Source organism: Amphiprion ocellaris, chromosome 15, assembly GCF_022539595.1.
Source record: "Amphiprion ocellaris isolate individual 3 ecotype Okinawa chromosome 15, ASM2253959v1, whole genome shotgun sequence".
In the NCBI taxonomy this organism is placed as follows: Eukaryota; Metazoa; Chordata; class Actinopteri; family Pomacentridae; genus Amphiprion; species Amphiprion ocellaris.
This window is the reverse complement of record NC_072780.1, coordinates 8,025,910-8,048,482: the sequence shown is the minus strand read 5'-3', so window position 1 is coordinate 8,048,482 and position 22,573 is coordinate 8,025,910. Positions and strand designations below refer to the sequence as shown.

Sequence of the window (22,573 nt, the reverse complement as noted above, 5' to 3'; positions counted from 1 at the left end):
ATAATGAGTCCAACTTTATCAGCCGTGCAGATAAGTGATAAAGCCATATACTGCGCACATTTTCATGCTTCCGAGTGAGACTCCTCTTCAAGGCCTTGAGAAGAAATACACCATCTTAGATCTGTTGGTAAAGATAAAGAAAAGGCACAGCATTTGTCGGTTGGCCCGAGAAGGCATGTTTCTTTAGCGTGCTGTCTTTATGTCTGTTATGTTTTATTAAAGCATAACAGAAAATATCTGACTATGGAAATAGTAATGCCAGTAAAGATGTCAAGTACTTGGCAAAGGACAGTGATGATATCAAAGTATGCGTGGTCTGTGTACACCTGTGAAAACAGTAGAGGATCTAAGGTGATCCTTATGAGCCCTAAAACCCTCCGGCAGTTATGGAAGGCATTTATCAAAACCAGAAACTGTAAAGACAGGAAAAAAACTGTCCAACAGTCCCTGAACTACTCACCTGCAATACGCCATTTGGTTGAGAAACTTAACTTAAAATCATGATACTTCATCAAAATCACATGACATGTCTGACATGTAATTAAAATTTTGGTCTACACTGTAAAAACTGCTTGAATTTTATGGTTTAAAAACTGTCAAACCATGACAGTCAAAATCTGTAAACTCTAAAACAGTTTGATACAGTTTATATAGCACTGAATCACCACAACTAAGTTAATCAGGGGAAAGCATTTAAAAAAAAAAGTTTCCTTGAAAAGATAGCATTTCCCTTCTCTTGCATTTATTTAAAGGAAACATGCCGTAATATGTAGAACATCAGTACTGTAATTTTTGCAATTATTTCTCAAAAAGAATACCAGTTTTCACACTTTCTACTGATAATGGAAACATGCTGGAATATTTATAACAAGCAACGTAGCGATTTTTGCATTTATTTAATGTAAAAATGACAGCTATAACCAGAATGTTTGCTAAAAAATACACATATTAAATGTAAAATACACCAACTGTTGTGCTGATAATGGTAAAATGCTGTAATATTTCTAGTAGGTCACAAACTTTATTTTATAGGTGTTTTCTTGTACATTTTCATGTAAAACTAAAATTTCTTTAAAGGTTAAAACTTTATAGCAAAATATAGAATGAACCACATTTTTAACCATAAAAAACAGCATCAAGACATTTCTTTACCATAAATGAAGAAAATGTTGTACCGAGATTTTACAATAGCCCTCTGGCAACCACAGCTGCCAGAATTTTACCGTAAAATAACTTTTTTTTTTTTTACAGTATAGGTACATTCTGTAAAAAGTCCTTAGTGACTCAGCTGTGACTGACAGACATGTGACAAAAATTCATAGACTTTTTGGCTGAGCTGTAGACTGTGTTTGCATGGAGCAGATAGTATGAAAGTAAAATGTAAAATGTGGGTAATATAATATCTATAGTATGTAGATAGAGCCACCTTTTTTCCAGTATTGGTAACACCTGTGGGAACTTGGAAAAGTGTAAATCTTGATTGCAGTTTTTTTTTTCTATTTTTGTAAAATAAATCAAGGAAATTCAACTTTAATTTTTTCTTATAATATTTATGCTATTATAATTTTGGTTGACTGTGCAAAATAGATTTTTGATTTCTGTCTAAATCTAGCCAGGGTTGTGCTGTTTTCATCGTGGTGCAGGACTTACTTCAGTGAAAAATGAGCATACAGCGAGTAAAAATGTGACAACAGCTGAAAACGCCAAGAAACTGCTTGGAAATGAAAAGCCTACATTTAGATATCTGTATTAAAAAGAGATTGTTGAGTGTATGAGAACCATTGACACTTTTTGCATTGATCCATTGATGACGTACACATAGTGATACATGTAGGAGCAGCATTAATAATTGTCTTTTATGATAATGTATGAAGTTAGGTGGAAATATGTCAAAGTTGACATCATTGTAAACTGATTCTGTCAACATATCTCACTGTCGTCAGATTTGCACTTGCTCTCCCAGCACATGTTTCATATATCTCATCTAATTTCTTCCTCTTTCCTTCTTTTCCATCACTTCTTGTCTGTGTGACTCAGCCACTTTTTCTCCCTTCATGTGTCTGTCTGAGCTTCTAGTGTATCATTGCTTTGGTTCAGAGGAGGGAAGTGCAGAGCTTGTCTCCCAGCAGAGTGTAATAGTGTGTATGTATGTGTGTGTCCCACCAGTATTGGTAGCAACGTCTCAGGAGCGCTGCTTTAGTCTTTGAAGATCTTAGACTAAGAGAGAAACTGAAACACTCAGACAAGGTCCTTTTTACTTTTATCATATTCAGCCTCTCCTCGTCTTTTTTTTATTTCTTCTTTTGTGTTTCGTCTCTTCCTCTTATTCATTCCTTGTGTTACCACCTCACCCTCAACCGTCACAGCATCTTTTCATTTCTGTCTTTATTTTATCTGTTTGGGAGTTCAAAGATTCTCTGTTTTCATTCTGAAGTGGTGCAGTGGTGTTTGAATCTTGGGTTTAACTGCTTTGATATTTTCACTTCCACTGCAGATAGAAAACGAGTTGGGCGACCATCTGCATTATTAAACACCGATAACATGTGACCCGCCACACAGCTGATGACCTAATGTACAATTTAGCCGCCACGCTTATGGTAAAGATAAAGAAATGGAGCATGTTCTTTCGCTGAAGGACGTATGATTCTCACATTAACCCGTGACCTTCCTTTATGAGAAGGTCAGTCTAACAGTGAGTCTGCACTGCTGCCCCATTTCTAAATCAGGCCACAGTCAGCAAGAGACTTCATGTTAGAACTTACTAGATTTTTCATTTGTAGTATGTGATCTCAGCAGAAATAACCTCCCCTAACCTTGGCAGTGAGATGTTTTACTCAATGAGGTGTGCAGTGACTACCAGAGACATCCCATCTTCATGTTCTGAGCACACACAGAACTAATCATTAAGTCATTCTTATCATCATCAAGGCGGTTTTTATTTGTTTCTCTGTTCCTTAAAGACATAATGTAACACAGAGAATGGGATTTCTGTTGTAATCCACTTGGAAAGCTACCAAGATTAGCATGTGTTTGTTCCAGTTTTGGTATTAGAGACACATTGAAGAGGGCCTCCAGATGTGGTGAGTCCTTCCTGGCTCTCAGTGGCCGTATATGCGGATTTCTGATTTCTGCTTACGTGACGCAATAGGAGCAACAATAGGAGAACAAGAAGAACTTTCAGTGAGACATTTGTTTTTTAGTAAAAGTGCTTAAAAATATCACTGTTTTCATTTTTAGCCCCTTGAGCTGGTGTTTAATCACTGTCAGCTCCTGTAATGCTTTCAGACTGCTGCTTCCATGTGAAGTCTGCTCAAGAGCCTGATAAGTTGTGACTGCGCAGGTGACATCAGAGAACACTGAGCCTTGATTGTGTGTTTTTGTGACGTGCTGGTAGTATTGTGTCTCCTTTGTTTGCTACTCAATGGGCGGCCATCTGAGAAGCATGTTGGTGTGCGTGCGTGTGATCGGTAACCTGATAGGGCACATGTCAGAGGCTGGACAGACTATCTTCTTACGAATCAGTCAAAGCTCTTGTGCTGCATAGAAAGAGAGAAATAAAAGAATGAGCAGCATCTTTTTTTTTTTTAATAAAAGTGTCTGATGTAATTATAGAAATGTCTAAAAATGTAATTCTGTGAATCAAGCTGTGTAGGACAGGTCATGGTGCAAGTACAGAAACAGATTTTATTCTCATTCTCCATCAGCTCAGAGAGAAAAGAGTCCTGTAAATGTATGTTGTGTATCTGCATGTGGATGCATTTGTGTTGTGTATCTGTACGTTCTGTATGCACATGGATTTATGTGTGTTTTCCATTTGACCAATTGCTGTTGTTGCCTTCTTATCCGTCATTGCAATAATGAATGTTTTGACAACTGGCAATTATGTCACAAACTTGCTTTTGCAACAAATGGCTAATGTGTTCTTCCTATTCAGTGCTTCACACTGTGAGCTGCAGGACCTGAGATCACACACACACACACACACACACACACACACACACACACACACATACACAGTGGCAAGGTCCAATTGTCTGGTTGCCGGGCAATGGGCTCACAGCAGTCGACCATAACAACCCTTTCTCCATCAATCAGCTATAGAGTGCACTGCTCTAGTAATGATGTCATCACGCTCTCACACACTCACACACACACACACACACACACACACGCACACACACACAGAGGCCACTCACCACACACTTATCTCATCCTCTTTGTTTTGACCTTGGTTTGCTCGTAGATGTGCACGCGTCTGTGGCTGTCTGAGCATGTGCAGAGAGCAAGAGGAATGAGTTTTGATTGTCATTGCTTTGCAAAATATTGCAGTGGAGGATGCAATCTGCTTCTGATATCAGCTTCATAAATCTTACACACATCATGCACGTTACACACACACCTTGCTTCCCAGACAGTCCATTGCAAGTTTCTCTTTTAAACTATATTTGAAGCCAAGGTTGTCTGAGCTATTTTTTTGTTGTTGTTGTTTTTTATCTCTTCTTTCTGAAATGCTCCGCAGCACACTCATGTGGTTACACACAGTCACACATTAAACAGTCTCAGAACAAATGATTGTGCTCTGGAAGCCACTGAGCAGCACCTCTGGGGAACCTGGACAGCAATCCTTTTGTACTGGCTTGTTTAAAAGAACAAAAGAAACCACTGAATGTAATGTGAACCTGTGTTGGGCAAATTTGGCAAAGTGTTGGTGATATATCTCCATTGTGTAGCTGCAGCCAACCACAGTGCGTGTGGTGTTTGTACGTAAGTTTTAAGAGCCTCAAGAGTATTCTGGCATTTAGCAGTTAACCACACACATTTACAATAGAGGTATTTTTGTAATGCGGACTCTCTCTGTGTATGAACACTGCATAGTTTCAAACTGGAGAATGTGCAGTGTGCTGAAACTCTGTATATGTATTTTACCAATGTAGAAAATCTTGTGGACCTAAAAAGACACTCAACCACACAATCACGATGCACAACACTGAAGGTGTTCTTCAAAATGTGCCTCTTTGAGACCAGATTTTGTGGCGAATTCCAAACAAATGTCTGAAGAGGTGAAGAAGTTTCAATAAACTGAATGAAGCAGTGTCTTAACTTGAGAGGGTTTATAGAGGCTTGGAGAATTTGAGGAGTGTAGCCTTGAAACTGAGCTTCCTTAAACTGTGGACACAATATGACACACAAATGTCAAGTGTATTCGTTTGAAAGGACTCCTTCTTACACCTACACACACATCAACAGACACATATGGTAGTAAAACTAATTACCTCGGGATGACACACACACTTAGACACACACATGCACACATTCTCTGAGTCCAGCTGTGCTTCTGCCAGGCTCTAGGGCAGGGGGCCAGCACAGTGAGGTGAAGAGAGTGGCAAGAACACTAACTGGCAAATCAGGAGCCAATTAAAAACGCTCAGCACTGCTGCATGTGTGTGTATGTGTGTGTGCGTGTCCTTGTTTGACTGCCAAGAAGAGGGTTGGCACAGAAAGCCCGCTTCCTATTCTCTCAGCATGCCCTCTTAACGCAAAAGCTTACAGACACACTCACACAGTCATGGATTTGTCTTACCCCATTGTCTTTATTTGGGGCAAATGAGCGCCTGTCGTTTCTCTGTGTTTGTGTGTGTGGGCATGTGCACACACAAGTGTAGGTTTATAACTTCTTAAGTAAAGCTAAGAGAAGACACAGCAACCCGCTTGTGAATCTGTGTGGGATGAGTAAAAGCAAAAAGTGAAAAAACTAATTTCTTACTCAGCTGATCAGGCGTTCAGATCTTGATCAATGAGCTGCAGTTAGTTGTCGCCCTTATGATTTTAGTGACAGTGAGTGGTGCAAAGTCAAGACTGCAGCCTGATTGCATCCCCAGCTGAGTGTGACTGATTCAACAGTTTGACTCAACTTTTCCCACATGAAAGGTTTTCTCCCCCCCCCACCTTTTTGTCACTGTAACATGCTGATATAATTACAGTGAAGCAAACATATGTTGCGATTGATCATTTACTGCCATCTGTTGAACAGAGCTGCATTTGGTCTCATGATCAGTTTTAGTTACATGATGTTTCACCGGCATTAAAAACTGAAGATCAGCCGTTCTCAAATTAGGATGAGTGCATTTTTTTGTTTTTGTTGTTGCAGATAATCCACTGGGGTTTAAATAGTTTGCATAATTCTTAAGTTGAGAATTTTCCCAGCCCCTAAAAGAACACTTAATACCTCAGTCTATCAAAAAAGAGAAAGAAATTATAACTATGAAATTAGGAGATAACTATTTTTGCTGTACAATGACAGTACTCTATGCTCAGATTCTGAACTGATAGGCTTTATGACAAATTTAGTGAGTATCTCCTCACATTCTGCTAGCTGGCTGTCCATCAATCCATCTTCTATACACTACTTCATCCTCTGTTGGGTCTTGGCTGACTTATGGCAAAGGCAGGGTTCACTCTGGACGGGTCACCAATCTATCACAGACCTTCTAGCTGTGAGGCGACAGTCCTAACCACCGCAACCCCGTGCCACCTCCTAGCTATCTGGGGAAAAAATCTGCTGTTTGTACCCTGGCTCTATAAATAAGAAACAAACAGAGTGGCTTACCCCAATTCACACAACACTTTATCAGCAAGTCCTGTGCTTGCCTGTGCAGGGAAAAAATGAGAAGGAGGGCAGTAGTAGTGACATTAAAGCAAGGAGATGCTAAATATGTTAACTATCTAAATAACAACAATTGTTTTCCAGATCATGTCGGACTTTCTGCCCTGTAGCATGCTGAAGGAAACCCTATTTTTTTTCTCTAGTTGATTAGCTCAAGAAAGAGTTTAATAGTGAAGGTTGTGTTCTACATTTGAAATTTGTGAGCATATGAACGTTTTCTTTGGTTCAAGTGACATAAACTGCACCATCTGACCAAATCCACGAGAATCCAGATCGTCTCTTTTTGCGGATGTCCAGCCAACAGTCGGGACTGCAAGCCTACAAGATCTATAGTGCACATGTTCAACAGGAGATTGCGTTGCAGAATACCTGGACACTGATCTACTGTGAATGTATAGAGCACGTCCTCCAAGCAGACTAGAAAATCGTATAACTAACGACATCTGTTGTGTCTGCTGTATCACACAATTGTTCTCTCACTCACTTTGGTTGGTAGGATTTAGCAAGGCTAGCAGGTTTATGATCAGATCCAGTTATGATGTTCCAACCTTTATTCATATTACTGCATTGTACTGAAGCACCAGTTGATTCTATGTACACTTAATACATCCAGTAAAAAAAAAAAAAAAAAGCATTAAATATGTCATGTAACATTGTTGGTGACAACTTCAGTCAGTTAAACTATATGAAGTAGAAGAGTGGGCTGTATTGCTCTCAGGCATCTTGTAGTCCTTATGTTCCTTTAGACAGTAAAGTTTCTAAGCAGGTAGAAATGTCAACTGGAGAAAGTATGAGCAAAAGTTACCCCGGATGTTTTCTTTGCTGAATGATTTGTATTTGCTTCGTGACTAATGAGCCTTCTTTCTCTCTCCCTACCTTCCAAAGTATGTTATAGTATTGGATTCCTGTAACAAGAGTTTTTGTTTTTGGCACTGAACCCTACACAGCTGCCACGTACACACTCCCAGTAACCAGAAACGAGTGGTGAGTAAAAGATGGCAATTAGTAAAGGACACTGGTCTTTCCAGACATGTGTGCACCCAAGATAACATTCCTGCTGTGAGCACCTTAAAGCTTCAGACGGTTGATTCCTCACTTGTGGTATGGCAAGATTGTTGGAGTTTAGGAAAATGGGGTTGTGGTTTCGGAAGGCATTTCCCTTACATTACAGTGACGGTCAGTCTCAGTCTCACACACACACACACACACACACACACACACACACACACACACACACACACACACACACACACACACACACACACACACACACACACACACACACACACACACACACACACAAAGACTCGATGCATTCTTCTGCCTCAAGCAACCAAGCAGCTGTCAGACACTACGTCAGCTCCCAAAGTATTCTGTCTATGCGTATGTGTTCCTGTGAGCGTGATCGCCTGCCATATTTATGACAAATGAACTGTGTACTGCAACAAATGTAATTGTTCTAAGTAAGGGGAAAGACAAACTGAATGCCTGAGGCTTCCAAATAGTCTCACATCTCACTTTGTTTACAACAAAAATATTCACACAAAAATTAAGTACAAACATTTAGACTTTAAGCTTATGAATCTTTAAATGGCTTTTGTACTTCACTGGTACCTGGTTCTAACCTTTAAGCTTACATTTATCAAGCTAGACTTCAGCATTCAACACAGTGTTTAGTGGTGAATGCACCAGAAGGATCAAACCAAGTGTTATGAATTGGCCTACAGCAATTTGGCTCTCCTGGGAAATAACTTTATTGCTGTTTCATTTATTTGATTTCTTTTATATTGAACTAACTGGCAACATTAGTGTACAAATTATCCTGTTTTTTATTGTGGGTTGAAGATTTAATTGAACTGGGAAAGTTTCTGATAATATGACCTCTGCTGGTGATCTGCTGAGTTTTATGTAACAATATAAAGTCAACTTGCTTGACTTTAGCCAGTGTGCCAGTTTGGCTCTTCAGTGCTTTGTCACCTTAATGTAGTAAGGATACCACAATTGTATCAGTGGTGCATGTTTGTGCAAGTTTTTTTTTTCCTAAATACTGTTCCGGCTCCAGTTATGTTTTTTTTTCAGGGAACATTTCCAGTTTTGTCAGAGTATAATGGATATGTGAGATAGTAGATGTTTGATTGATCTGTGGTGCTGTCCATGGTGCTGATGCAACTGACACCATGTCACTGAGCAACATGGTGACAGTGATTTGTGTTGCATTATAAAGGGACTGAGTATTGGACTGTTTGCTTATGAACTGTAAGGTTTAATAGTAGGTAAGACTACACAACTTAGCCTACTTTGCCATACTATGCTACATTGCCGGGTCACAATAAGTTTAGAAACATAGAAACATAAACTCATAAACTAGTATTGAACTTAAAAACTGATTTGTCGATCGTTAAATCCCTACTTTCAGTTCTCCTGCAGTAAGGTTTGAATATCTACTGAAGTCAAATTTAAGTGTCACAGTTAAAATTTACAGTAATTCAACTTTTAGTGGTAATGTTTTATCATAAATATTCAACGGTTCAATATGAATCTCTAGTGTTAAAAAGTCTAAAAAAGAAAGACTTTGTCAGAGCCTGCCCTTGAAAACCAAATGCCAAGCCAGATAGTTTATCCTCTGGCGCCGGTTCTGAGAAGAATTGTTGGGTAAAGCTTTTGGTGATGTTTGCGCTGGAACCCAGCACTTGTGGTTCCACAGTCTAGAGCAAATTTTTTTTTTGGAAAAAAACACTACACCATTGGGCAAACCTGATACAGTCGGCAAGGGATTTGGCAACGGCTACGGCAACTGTGGGTGGATGACATTTTTTCTGATACATTTGTCAAAGAATTCAAGCACTTAAACAGATGAAGTGATGGTGGAGTGGACAAAAGTATTCGTGGTGTAATCATGCCAGCATGTAGTCAAGTGCAGAGCAGCACTCACACAGAGAACATTTGTCAGACTTGTTGAATATCATCGCCTTTGATCATCACACATGGTTGCACACATGCATAGATCATTGTGAAATCATTTGCCTGCTGTGACAGAAAACAACAGCAGGACATTCGCACAACAGACCGCAGCTTTGTTCTGTTTCAAGTGTGTAAACTACTCATCTGGTCACCTGATCACCGCCTCCAGCACTTAGCCATTCAGTCAAAAGGCCCTGGGAATGACACCAAACCCTCACCTGTTAACTGATTGTACGTTTGTCTTGATGACAGTGTCAAGTAGACGCTTCGACATTCAGAAAACATCTTGGTCCCTGCTGTTTCACTTTACTGAAGGAGACTTACAAGAAATACTGCAAGTATTCTGTTAATTTGTGCACTGTAGCAGAGAATGTGCTCTGTGTTTGTTTGGAGGTTAAAAGCACTTATTGCAAGTCACTTTAGACAAAAGCATCTGCTAAATGAATGTAATGCAGTGCAATTCTGCTACGCTACGCTGAAAAACCTCAAAGCACACTGAATTTGAGCACACACAATGGCATAAATAACCCGTACACATACACGTACACTCACACTCAGGCGCTGTCTACTCCACTGTGCTTTGCAATTCAATCAGCCGTTCACTTAATGTGGTTTACACTGAACCGTTCCTGACTAATTTAGCCTGCCTGATTTCTGGATTGGACATGATAGATTGAGACAAAGTGTCTTTCGTCGTGTGTGTGCGTGTCTGAGACAGAAAGTGCACACTGTGCTGTGGTGTGTTTATGTTCAGAGGGAGAAGCTTTAAATGAGGTTGAAAAGCATTTTTATTGCATTTACTGCAACTGTACTGAGAATTTAAAGTCATCTAAGTTACACACTGCAGAACAAGTACTGGGACTGGTTGTGAATTTTAAACTTGACCATCCATTTTGCTTATGTTATCTTTACAAAATTACCTTTTAATAGATTTGTTCTTTTCATAACATACAAAATTGGCTGCCAGACAAATTATTAAAGCCTTTTCTAAGATACCTCTTCATCATTTTTAGCAATCAGTTTTATCTAGGAGTCTTAAAGGCTCTGCTGATATATCATTTTGATTTCTATTACCTTGTATTTACTACATAAAGTAGACCTAATTAACATTTTCAGTCTGAAAATATGAATACTAGATCAATACTGGCGCATCTGTAACAAAACACTCTGGCTTAGTTTCTTGAAAAGTTGATTGTAACTAACTCAATAACTTAATATTGGATGTGAGTATTTATTTTTCGTGTATGGAGTTATTTTGAATTATCTAAAATAATGACATGTTTATCTTCTTGAGCGCACAAACATTTCCATTAATTTTAAGGATATCTACACACCTTGAAATCAGGCTTCTCACAAGCACCTTGAGAAATAGTTTACAGTCCTTCCTTAGAAGCTCTTAGAATTACAGTACTTCTAAACCTCACTGATTTGTAAAGACTGGTGCGTAGGCTAACAGGATATTTTTTCATACCTATGTACCTTTCCAATATTTCACTAGTGTTTAAGTACTTGTCGGACTATAACTGAAAGTCATTGTTGCACATACATGACATTCTAGTAGGCTATGGTGCGCTACCACCACTGTCTGCTACCTGTTACTTGTACAAGACTCGCTAAACATAAATGCTTCTGACATCTATTATGCTGTACTACTAACATGCTCCCTTGTCTACAGGTATAAACTAGCCAAAAAGTTATTTTCTAGTGGATCTAATTATCCAGGTTTTCTGCCATGAGCATAAGCAAATTTATTTTGCCCATTTTTAGTCGAGAATATATGCTAAATATTTGTTCAAAAGCTGCACTTGAAGCACACATTTGTATTTGTGCACCGCTCAGGACAATAAATGCTTGATATGTTACCACAACTCACTGGATCCGAATGCTAATTATTCAAATTTTTATTTTTAGAAATTTCCATGTCCCCACCAGTACCCACCATCATTCTCAGCTCAACTGCAGCTCTGTTCTGCCCGTTATTTGTATCCTACCTGACCCCTAGTGGCAACTGTTGTTCACTACAATATGCTGCAACGTATCTGAGTCTCTTTAATCAAATAAGGATTGTATGTAAGTCTGGATTTCAGAATACAGTGGTATATAGTAACACCATGATACCACCCAAGCTTGCGATCAGGTATCATACTGTAGTGGTTACCCTAAAAGTTGGTAGAGTTTTAAATGAAATCCTCACTCTGTATCCTGCTTTGCTCTGCCTCTCATCATCCTCCTCCTCCCTTTTTGCTGACATTTTTCAGCTTTTCATACTCCCTGCTGTGCCTCGCTGGCTGTGCCAGTGTTGTCCTCCCAGTGAGTTTCTATCTGCCTCTTCTCTGCCACCATCTGTTTCTCTCTCTTCCTCTCTGTCTGCTTTACGTCCCCGTCCTCTCTATTCTCTCCATCTGTCTCCCTTTTTCGTCACCTCTGGATTGCCTCTATCCCACTTTTGCTTTCCTCTTGTAACATTTCTCACTCTTTGTTGCCGTGTCTTCTTTCTCTGTTGCCATCTCTTCGTCTCTTATCGCTCTCCCTCTTTCTCCCTCGTCTTTTTAATACCATATGATAGATTCCTTTGCCAGTTGGTGTTTACTAATCCGTGGCCTTAGTACGCATCTATTTTTTCCCTTCATCTCTCTTCTCCTTACACATCACAAACATCTTTAATTCACACAAACCCTACTGCTTTCTGTGTGCACCCATACATGTGTAAGCCTGACACTATACTGTAGCCCACTGTGGAATCCTATACATTTCCTTATGGCTGACATAAGATACTCATTTTCTCTCTTTCTCCGTTCTTCTGTTATCATATTTCATGTTCTACAGGGGATTGAGAGCTATGGAGAACAGAGTCATCATGCATAACATAAAAAATGTGCAGGGAATGGCACATTTTACTATCACTAATGTATCACACAAAACCAGCCACATACTGTAATTCCCCTCTTGGTTTCCTATAAGCTGCAATAAAACATTTGCCACAGCAAGACAGCTGTGAGCACACTTACTCCCATCCCTCCCCACCTCTTTTCTTGTCACACATGTAAGAAGTGGGTCAGTAGGATGTTTGGCATCCCACACACACCCCATAAACATTCATAGACGCACACACACACACACACACACACACACACACTGCAGCTAACTAACAGCAGGAAACATGTGTCTTCTATCCCCATAACATACCCATCATTCCACCACAACCTGCCTAATTAGTCCCTAAGAGTGTGTACACACTGTCGACAATCAGCCGCTCTGTCTCTTATGCGGGTGTGTGGGTGTCGGCTCAAGTCAGCTTGTTGCACATTTGATGTCTGTAAAGATGCTCTGGAGTTGTAGGGGTTTTTTTGGGCGTGTGTGCATATGACAGGTTCTGTTTATAATAATGACCCGCATTTGCATCTGAGTTTTGAAAACAAAAAAAACACTTGACATTTTCTTTTCATAGATATGCAACTGGTAGATACGCCTCACCTTTTAAATAACAAATCATTTGCTTTACTTCGTTTTATTTATATGTGCAGTGAGTTGCAGGCCTGTTTTGTTTAACTTCTCATTAATATTCATCAGCATCACAATCCCCATCACTGGAGTTGTTGAACCTACAGAGAATCAGAGGAGGCTCGAATGGGAAAGACGTATTGTTCGTCCGTTTGCAACCACAAGGTTTTTTCAAGCAAGATATGAGAATCCCAGTTGGTACTTGTGAATCAAAGCAAAGTAATGTGTTGCTTTGATGACAGACTGTGTGATACATACTCAGTTGTGTATCCAAATCCATTCTACAGTGTGATGTGATGTTCTTGCTCATTGGTAAAACACACTATGTATCAGTGTATTCTGCCATGTGCGTGAAGATATTACTCATAATTAGAGGAAAAGATTAAAGTGCTGAACCCTAAGCAGATTCTAGGCTTTTTGTGCTCCTGTCACATTTTTACTTACTGTAGGCTCATTTTTCACTGCAATGTAAAGTCCTGCAGCTCTATTTAAACAGCACCACCATGGCTAGAAGTAGCGAGATCTCAAAAATGTCTTCTCTACAGTATGACACCGTTAGAATGCCAATGAAAAAGGAAAAATAGAAGTTGAATTTCTTGACTTTTTGTTTTATAAAATTTGAAAAAAAAACTGGAATCAACAGTTTTCCATGCTGCACACGGATGTTACCAATACTTGAAAAATATGATTCTACGTACAGAAGATATTTTACACTTTACATGTTTTATTAGTTTACATGCTTGTATTCTGCAGCATCCATTTCAGGCAGTCATTAATGGTTTCACTGTTGTGCCAAGGAGTGCACAAATTTTAGGGTTTTACAGACTCTGGTTAGTAAAAAATATTCATTTCTGACCAAAAAATTAAGATAAAGGGATTTAGAGGGTTGAAATGTTCTTTTTGTGGTTTTGTTTAACTTCTGTTGTTTTTATTCACCAGGGAGTGCTGAGTCCCTGAGTCAACACACTGCATTCTGGGATAGTCTGGAACCCTCTCCATGGGCTGTACCACCTGCTGACAAACCCGGGGGGTCTGGAGGAGTTGTGTTGAATGAGGTGAGAATATCTTTGTCCCTCCTGACACGTGTTACTGTATCTATACCATGTTTTTCATTCAAACAAATTCACTTGCAATCAGCTCTGTAAGCTGGCTGTGTCAATTCAGATGCTGACCTGCTGTGTATCCTGTTTGTAGTTGCCTAAATTGGGATTGTGCTTTGCGAGCCCGGAGACAGCGCTGAGTCGTGACTGACAAACTGTAATCACATTGCTATTCCAACCTAAAAGCTGTTAGTCTGACTGTCATGTTTAATTTGACGTTATTAGCTCTGGCATCAAGGACTTTTCAGCCCTGTGTTTTCTCTGTAGCCAAGAGGGCTGTTTTTCTGATAAACTTGTCACCCCAGTTGCTGCACAGATGTGGTTAAGTAAAGTGCATTTGATTTTAATGTGCATGAAGTGGCCACTCATGAACCAAGCTTTTCCTCTCTGTAGCTTTGAACCTCAGCACATCACACCGGTGTAGCTTACTTCAAATTACTAACTAACTACAGTATAAAGAGTTGACCAAACAGTGTGGTGTATATATTTTTTGAAACATCTTTAAAGTAGAATAGTTACATAAGAAGATGTTAATCAGCTGCTGAAATCTTGTCAAGGGGCCCCAGCTAATTGAGGTAACAAAATGTATTTCCTGCCTTCATTGCGATTTGGTGATTGTTTTTCTATTGTAAGAGAAACTTAGTCTGCCTAATGATAGTGAGTTTGTCTCTTCAGCTGCCTCTTTGTTGGAGTAGCAATATATTTTCATGCATAACACCGTCAAGAACCAGCCAGTGATGGGTCTTCGTGCAAGAATAGAAGTCTTATTGGCAGTGCTGAGTGCAAAAAACAGCCTATAAATAATGTCTCTGTAAGCCCTGAGGAAGGCAGGAATGTATTGCGGTTTATTGCTTTGTTTATTTTTTTATGTGCGTTTGGCTATCTGTGTGTGTCGTATTTCTTTACAAATTCATCAGATTTTCTTTAAATTACTATAAAAACAGCAAACTACAATTGCTTTGATTTGTCTCCAAATTACTCGTAGCACTAATGCAGCCTTTTCTGTGGTATTATTGATCCCCAGGGAGAAATTCTCATTTCACTTTCTCCCCCTTTCACGTGGACGTAAGATATCAGGGTCAGCTACAGAATAGCAGCACTGGAGCTGCTGGCGATTATCTTGCTCACAGACATTTCAGCTGAACAAATGTGTGAGGTCAAGGATTTGAACTCAGGCCTTCTATTTGATGGATGGTCTGAGGCGTTTTTCCAGAGAGTCACAAGAATCAATATGAAGCAGCATTTTAGTGAAAATCTTCTTCTTTTTTGAAACAGAGCATTTGAAGTCAGATGTAATGCACTGCTTTGTTGAAGAAGAGTGAAAACACTCATATTAGCCATTTTGAGGGAGGGATTATTGAAATATTCTCTTATCAATGGGGCGGTTTCTTATACAGTATGTCCACATTCCTAGAGAAGACACCATTAAACCCGACCAATATATCAGTTTGCTGATTTTATTGGCCGATATTGACCAATCACATATATACTGATAGTGTCATATGTGTTGCCTAATATGAGCCCCCTTTTTTTGGTCTGTTTTTCTTGTATAGATCATATTGAAGAGAGATGCTCAGGGTAATTTAGAAATGGTGTCATCACATAGTTTTTCCAGCAGGGCAGCTCTGACTCCATTGGTTACAATACAGCCAGCACTGTCTGCAGCACAGGTAGCAGAGAGTGGTGCGGAGTCAAGTGGCGTCAGTAAAATAGATTACTTGAAAGTTAAAAAAGTTTCCCTTCTCAGTATAACTCTAATATATATGCATATCTAAAGAATATTGGTGGATATATCAGTATCAAAGCTTTTTACTTGGCGTTGGTCCCAAAAGTCCAGCATCATTTGGGCTCCAGAAACCATGTTGTTGATGGTTGATCTGTTGCCTCAGCATATAGTGCCATGGGAGTAGAAAATGCACTCTGGCCCTCATCTTCATCTGCCAGTTTATTGCTGTTGCTGCACGTAAGAACAACAACAACAAAAAAAACATGCTTGTTTAAGTGTACACTCATGCACATATATGTACACATTCAGTCCCATTTACTCCACAGGGAGCAGGGAGTTTGTAGAGTATTGCGGTTTCCCTGCTGGAATCTCTGCCTCTATGTTGAATGCAGCTCTCTCTCTCTCTCTCTCTCTTTTCTTTCTCCCTCAGTAGCTTTCTCTCTTTTCCTCCCCCTACGTGCTCTCAGTTAATTCATGTTCAAATAAGTGAAGCTTTATTAGTGTGTCATATTGATCAAAAGCAAGCGTCTATTTGTCCAGAAAGTCCCAGTGAGCATGCTGCAGTGCTTGTTGTACAATGTAAGTACAATAATTCAGAAAGTGCCCCTCTTTTTCTTTATCTGTCTCTTTAACTGTGAGGATTTAAGCGTAAAAGGCAGTTTCTCTCTCTCACACTATCAGTGTTTTTCTCGAATCCGAACAGTGAAAAGTGTGAGTGCTTGTGTGAGTGTGGGTGAGGGAGAGAGTCAGTGCTATTCTTGGCTGGTTGGGGAAGTCTTGGCTCCCTGGCGTATGGGAAAAGTGCTCCTGGCAAGTCTTGAACCGAGGCATTCCATTATGCTGTCCTCTTGAAACACACACAGACATACAAACTTGTTTTCGTCGCTTAAGAGGACACTGCATTTACTTATATTTATTCCCTTAAGATCTAACCATAATCACTATGTGCTAAACCTTAGCCTCACATTAAACAAAACCCAGGGCTTTACCCGAAAATGTAATACCTTGTGTGAACATCACCTACTGCATGAGTAATAGAAGCACACACAAGTGACTAACGTTTGCCTTTGCATGCTCTTTAGGTCCCAACTGCTTAGTTTATGCTGCTTTTTTTCCATCCTTTCTCTGCCTCTCTCTCTCTGACACACACACACTGACAGGAGAAAGACTAAGTGCAGTCTCCAAAGAGAGATTTCTTGTAGTACTACATTATGCCCTGAGGCCCAAAGCCAGAGTTTCACCGTCACTCACTCACCCAGACACACACGCAGCATTCAGCACAATATCCTCAAATCAATTGCCTAAGGAGTGAGAGGCTGTCTGCATGACTTCTATCAGCTAATAGATCTCTTTTCCCCTCTCTCTTTCAGTCTCTCTCTTTCTTTGTCCATCTCACTGCAGCGTCGCTACAAGGTGACATCACTGTCTCTCATCTTCTTCCTCCTTCTCCTTCATTTACTTGCACCTTCCTCTTGCTTTCCCTTTCCTTATCCCCATGTCCTTCCCTCCTGCCCTCTTTCTCTCTACCCCTGCAAAGTCTTACATAACTGCAGTCAAACTATGTGGACTTCGAGGCAAAGATTGGGTTTGGCATTGAAATGGGGTCAGGGTCAAAAGGTTTTGTGTCACATACCGATACAAACGACCACCCTCAACACAGCTGTGCGTTCTGAAACATGTTGCTTTCCGTCCATGCGACAGAGGCATGCATGCAGAAGAGTATTGCATGCAAATAAGTCCTTTTTGGTAACTGCACACAACTGGCTGGTCTTTCCTTGTGCATTTGTGTGCATAATGGCTACTGAAAATAGTGATTTTGAAAGAAAGTGACAGAAAGTTGGAAAGGTGAAGCAAAAAGTAAAGCGATGACAAGTCTGTGTGGCCAGTCTTTCTGTCTGTCTGTTTCCTTTTAGTCTTTACTCTGCAAAGTCTTAAGCCGTCATACTGCTGGAGTGAAGCTATGCACCCTCAAATCCAACACAGGCAGAGTGTGTGTGTATTTGAGTATTTTAACAGAATGCAAATGCATTTGTTAAATCAGGAGAGATCTCAACTGGACAGTATTTTTGAATCTAAGACACAAATATTGAGGATATCAGAGTCCAACTAGTACATTGGCCATTATTATCAGCAACTGATAAAGGAAGAAATTGCAAGCATTTAAGGATTCAAGGGTGTTTATTGTCATTGCATTTCTGCAACAAAACTTTGTTGGCACTTCAAAAAGAAAAACAAACAAAAACAACATAGTAAGTGAATTTATGTAAATATCCCTCTATATTTAGAGGTATTTTATGCCTGCACTTAAATTTTAATACAGCTGTGAAAGTATTTGTTGCACCTAAAAGGCAACATATTAAAAATATTTGACATTACACAAAGAACATTATCATTTCTAGTCATAGAATCACAGCATCATAGTGCATCATCAACATATTTCATAGACAAAATGGAGAAAATGGAGTGTGTTCACAGATGTAACTGCATTTCCCCATGTGTTTTGTCTCTGCATTTGTTTAAAACTCCATTTTATGGGATATCCAGAGTTGGTTTAATGGAAAAATATTATTTTGTGTATTTCTCTTTATTTGAAAATACAGTTTGCCCTTGGGCTACGAGCTCCATCTTGTAAGTGAAGAAGTCGCCATCAATATTTTATTTTTTTCATGTATGAAAACATGAACAAAGTTACTGCATTTTCTGTTGCAGTATTTCAGCTTGATCACAGATTTAGAACATTAAACATTGTCCCTTTGTTGCAAGCACACACAAAACCATATGCCTTTCTGGGAGCCTGACAGCAATCAGCATGGCTATTCAACATGATTGTTTGTATACAGTAGCATGATTGGACAGCCATATGGGTTTGAGTACTTTATCAAAGTCTATTACTGTGTTCATTATGGAGCTCTTGGCCTCAGGAGGAGGGATGCTGCTGGGCAGCATGCAGCCACCTGTGGAGTGTGTTGCTGTTGTGTTGTGTGTGTGCCTGGCTGTGGAATTTGTTTGTTTGGATGACGGCTGAGTCCTGTATGACTCCGGTGTGTACTGCACGTGTGTCCTGTTGATTCTCAGGGGTGTTGGATGTGCGTTTGCGCAGCGCTTTGATGAATGTGTGCTCAACTAGTGCTGCTGCCTGTCTGACATTTTTGTCCGTATGCCTTTGAAAAGGTGGAACACGTTATTCACAGACAAGGACACACGCTGAGCAGTCGCTCACCTCTCCTTCATCCACACAATGCCCACTGCCATGCCCATTCATGCCAATTAGCGCCAATCTGCCTGTCTGTGCCTATTACAGCAGGACAGTTCACCTTCAGCAAACACAGCAGTGTGGTTCTCTGTCCACATGTGGACACATGCAGGCATCATCACGAAATCTGTGTGTGTGTGTTCTTCTTCTTCCAATCTGTAACGTGCGTGTGGCAACAAGCACATCCAGCAGCATTAATGTGTCGTAGTGTGTTTACATTAACTTTTGCCTTCACAGCCGCTCTCTTTCACACTGTGCTGCCTGCAGCCCCTCAGAGTCACACATCCCACACCTGTCACCCTGCCTTCAACCCGAACGCAGCTTCAAAATCATCTAACTTACGTCATCTGGTTTCCTGCTTGCATTCCTCACCATGTCTCACCCACGTGAACGGATTCATGGGGGCATGAAGGTGTTATAAACATTAAAGAGGATTTGTTTTAAATTAGCATTACAAATGGGCTTTTTATGTGAAGAGTGTGGGAGAGAATCCTTTTAAGACCAGCAGGCTCAGTCAGTGACACCCCACGTGTGGAGTGTATAGGTGTGATGCAAGACTGCAGTGTGAAATACAATTAAAAAATCAGGCATATTAATGTGGGCAGTGTTTTGTATTTGAATCGTAGCAGTTAAAGCATTGTGACTTTGGTGCAAGTGTAGTGTTGTAGTGTAAAATTGTGATATGCAGGGATGCATGTTGTTATTCTTCCTCTGCAAAGATGAGTCAGGGACAAGTAAGGTGATAAATCAAGTCAAGTCAAATCTATTCATAAAACACACTGAAAAGAAATAGTTGAGCCAAAGTGTTGTACAGTTAAAATATCAAGCCATAAAACATGAGGATGAAAAGGGTATGAACGATTTAAAAGGACATAAAATAATAGAGAATAAAAGATACAAAACAATGAAGGATGGTATCAGGATGTCAAGCTGTACTTAAATCAAATGCCAAACAGAAGAGGTGGATCTTTAGCAGTGACTTAAAGGTTTCTAAAGTCTGAGAAGTTCTCACATGAAAAATAAATTGTTCCAGACAGTGTGAAGGTTTAATCAGAACATCCAAGATCATCTGGTTAATCGACCTCTAACGGGTATAGTAATGAAAGTGTTCTGCTAAATAAGGAGGTGCCAACCCATTGAAAGCTTAAAAACAAAAAATAAAATCTTTACATCAATGCAAACAGGAAACCAGTGGTGGGAGGACAGTACTGTTGTTATGTGATCACATTTTCTTTTTTCTGTTCGAAGACAGAAAACAGCCGCGCTATGTACCAGCTGCAGACGCTGAAGTGATGACTGTCCTACGCCCACGTCCAAAGAATTAAAATAGTTCAGCAATGTTGTAATAAAAACGTTAATAACTTTCTGAAAATCTTTGGGAGACAGATGGGCCTTTACTTTGACTGAAAGTCTTAATTGAAGAAGTTAGTTTTGGCCACTGAACTGATCTGTCTCTGAAATTTGAAGAAGCAGTTGAAGATCATGTTAGAAATGACCTAAAATGGACTGAATAATCTTTATAGGGACTGTCAGTAAGTTAAAATTTGACATATTCAACACATAGTGGCTTCAATCTTGCATTGGAAAATTTTTGGACCACACGGGGGCAGCATAAACAAGCCGAAACCATAACATGATGTGATTTAAGTTGATTTTTTAGCAAAACAGTTGACTGTTTGTGGAATATTAGTGCCCACCTTACGATGTAGTGTTCGGTAAAGAGAATGTCATGTACGGTTGGTTTATCAGATTTTTTTTAATGCAATGATAGTACACAAAAAACTATAGATTGCATAATGCAAAAACCAAAACACCTGAAAGCGGCACCGCTGAGGTTCAGATCATGCGTGTTTGTCACATGACCCCTTACACATTACACTAAGAAATGTGATCCATGCAGAAACATTGATTATTTCTGAAATCTGTGAATCATTCAAGATGAATGAAAGGCCAGATTAAATCGGTAAAGCAGTCCAGCATGTGGAGGAGCTACATTTTCCAAGCTCTTATCATATCACACATCACAGTCGTGGCCCTGTAGATGCTTGTGGAGAAATATTTTTGTGTGCTTTTTATAATAGTGAAGTCAATTTAAAAAAGAAAACAGGTGTACAAATTGTCTGCACTGCATTTTTCTTAAGTGAGTGACAGTCTCTTTAATACGTGTTGGGGTTCTAAGTCGAATGACGGGACAAAGTAGTGATAGTTGTGTGGGTAGAATGAATGAACAGATTGTGCAACAATGAATGGAGTTTGAATTTCATCTATCTGTCCTTTCTGGCTCCTGTTGTTTTCTCTCTCCGACTGCCTCTTGTCCTGCATTTCTCTCTTACTCCCTTTTGTGCTGCAACACTCATTCTCCGAACAGGATTATATATTGTCTTTGAAATAGTATTTGGGTGTTTATGTCTGCATTTATTCTTTGATAAGTGTGCTGGACTTTTGCCTGCATATTTGCGTGTCTGATTGTCTGCGATGACTACTATTATTTGTTCGAGTGGGTGTGTGCAAATACATACTTTGTATGAAAATGAATGAGGGAGCATCGGTTCAGATTTGTGTGTGTGTGTGCGTGTGTGTGTGCACTTCAGAATGCATGTTTGTATATTTACACATTTGTGTGTTTGCATATGTGTGTGTGTGTGTGTGTGTGTGTACTCAGTAGGATTATACAGCAATAGAGGAGCTTAGCAGTGATTTGCCCATCCATTCCAGTCCCTCCCTAATCCTGCACTCACACACACATGCATACTTCTTTGTGTGTGTGACTAGCAGGGATCTAATAGTGTGTGTGGATTAGTAGGTTTGTGAATGGGATGTGGCTTGGGCCGAAGTAGCACACTACACTGCCAACCAGTTCACACGGCCTGGCAGAGGGTTTGTGAGAGCGACGGAGCTGAAGTGGGTACAAGGGGGGGGAGAAAAAAAAGTGACAGATATTTGTGGAGTGTGTAAAGTTCAGAGGGCGGCGTTAAGGTGATTATGCAGTGATTACAAAAGGTTATGAATAATAGGTTAGGAAGAGAACATGGCTATGATATGATTAAAGCGTAACAAGGGTGTGCCTTCATCAAGCCTGTCTGGCAGTCGTCATTTGTGGGTTGGAATGTGACCATTAGATGGCTCTGCACCTGCTGCATGGCAGAGCCGTGCACACAGTCGCACATGCACTCGGAGACGGATGGAAAAGACACGGGTAAACAAGAGAGCTGAGAATTTTGCCGACGGAGACGAGAAGGAGGAGGGGGGTAAATGGGTAGAGAGAGCGTAGGAAGGCGGGGGTTGCTGTTGTCATAACCACAGCGTGTGTGAAGTTTGCGTGGGCGACGGAGAAAGAGGAATGAGAGCGACGAGAGAGAGTCAGAATG

General features: G+C 40.0%; 1 protein-coding gene across 5 annotated transcripts in view; it reads left to right on the top strand.

Annotated features, from left to right (window-relative positions):
- Positions 1 to 22,573, top strand: part of atxn1a (ataxin 1a) — a 105,503-nt gene that overhangs the window by 58,204 nt on the left and 24,726 nt on the right. For all 5 annotated transcript variants that reach the window (XM_035947499.2, XM_055018096.1, XM_023268753.3 and 2 more), the window contains one exon: positions 14,066 to 14,181. The gene's annotated coding sequence lies outside the window, so the exon portion shown is untranslated. The remainder of the gene's footprint in view (positions 1 to 14,065; positions 14,182 to 22,573) is intronic.